Source organism: Polypterus senegalus, chromosome 2, assembly GCF_016835505.1.
Source record: "Polypterus senegalus isolate Bchr_013 chromosome 2, ASM1683550v1, whole genome shotgun sequence".
In the NCBI taxonomy this organism is placed as follows: domain Eukaryota; kingdom Metazoa; phylum Chordata; class Cladistia; order Polypteriformes; family Polypteridae; genus Polypterus; species Polypterus senegalus.
The window spans coordinates 190,469,921-190,471,660 of record NC_053155.1 but is presented as its reverse complement, the minus strand read 5'-3'; positions in this window follow the sequence as shown (position 1 = coordinate 190,471,660).

Sequence of the window (1,740 nt, the reverse complement as noted above, 5' to 3'; positions counted from 1 at the left end):
ATGGTTCCTACTACTGAGCTTACTCAACTAGTTTAAATGGCCTGTTGGTGGGCTCAGAAGTGAGGCTGTCAATGTGGTCCTGCCTCTTGGGACTCCACCCACAAGGACCACAAACATAAGTAAGTTTAACCTCTTTGTCGTTAACCTTGAGTTTCTCTTGGGTTCGGAATTCTATGTAAACACAGTTAACTCTGAATATCTCTCAGGTTAAGCTGTACAGTAGTAATCTTGAATAATGCTGGTGACAATATTCTAACTGCCATCTAGTGGATTAAATAACATCATGAATGAAAAAAAAAAAGTCATGCATATTTGTACGTGTTTTGCCACTCTATGGTAACTGCTTAATATTAATGAGTGAGGTGGTGCCTTCAACCAAAACACATAATATTCTGTAAACGAAAATCTGTAAAGCCAGTTTTAGAACAAACCGAAACTGAACCAAAAATTGAACCAAGCAATGGTTATGAAAATGTGAATTGGTCATCAGACGTTGACACAACGAGGAAAACTGATGCTTATAGCACTGATATGCCTGGTGTGGAAGAAAATTTAATACATACAGACACCCCCCCACTGGAATGCCCCGATTTAAGCAATAAACACAGGTAGGAGAAAGTGTCAATTGTTATTCTTTATCTAAATCTTCGAAGAGGTAACAAGTGTATTACATGTTAGCCACATGTTAGTCACATTGCTACAAAAGAAGAACTTTCCTCAGGCTATATTTATACAATTCATTGATTAGGTCACTTTTTTTTTAAAATGAATTTATTACAAATTCAGAAAACTTTTAACATGATTGGTTACACCCAGTTGCTGACAGGACATGGCAGATGTTGATATTTTGAAGACCACAATTTGATTAATAGTCCTGTTTGTTTAGGATGTGCGTGACTTTTTAAAAATGTATATTTTACATTTTTATTCGTAGAAGCTATGCAAACCTCAAGAAGGAGTAAAAAGAACAATGGCCTATCATAATATATACTGCTCAAAAGAATTAAAGGGACACTTTTTAATCAGAGTATAGCATAAAGTCAATGAAACTTATGGGATATTAATCTGGTCAGTTAAGTAGCAGAGGGGGTTGTTAATCAGTTTCAGCTGCTGTGGTCTTAATGAAATTAACAACAGATGCACTAGAGGGGCAACAATGAGATGACCCCCAAAACAGGAATGGTTTAACAGGTGGAGGCCACTGACATTTTTCCCTCCTCATCTTTTCTGTTTCTTCACTAGTTTTGCATTTGGCTACAGTCAGTGTCACTACTGCTAGCATGAGGTGATACCTGGACCCTACAGAGGTTGCACAGGTAGTCCAATTTCTCCAGGATGGCACATCAATACGTATCATTGCCTGAAGGTTTGCTGTGTCTCCCTGCACAGTCTCAAGGGCATGGAGGAGATTCTAGGAGACAAGCAGTTACTCTAGGAGAGCTGGAGAGGGCCATAGAAGGTCCATAACCCATCAGCAGGACCAGTATCTGCTCCTTTGGGCAAGGAGGAACAGGATGAGCACTGCCAGAGCCCTACAAAATGACCTCCAGCAGGCCACTGGTGTGAATGTCTCTGACCAAACAACCAGAAAGACTTCATGAGGGTGACCCAAGGGCCCCATGTCCTCTAATGGTCCCTGAGCTCACTGCCCAGCAGCATGCAGCTCGATTGGCATTCGCCATAGAATACCAGAATTGGCAGATGCGCCACTGGTGCTCTGTGCTTTTTACAGATGAGAGC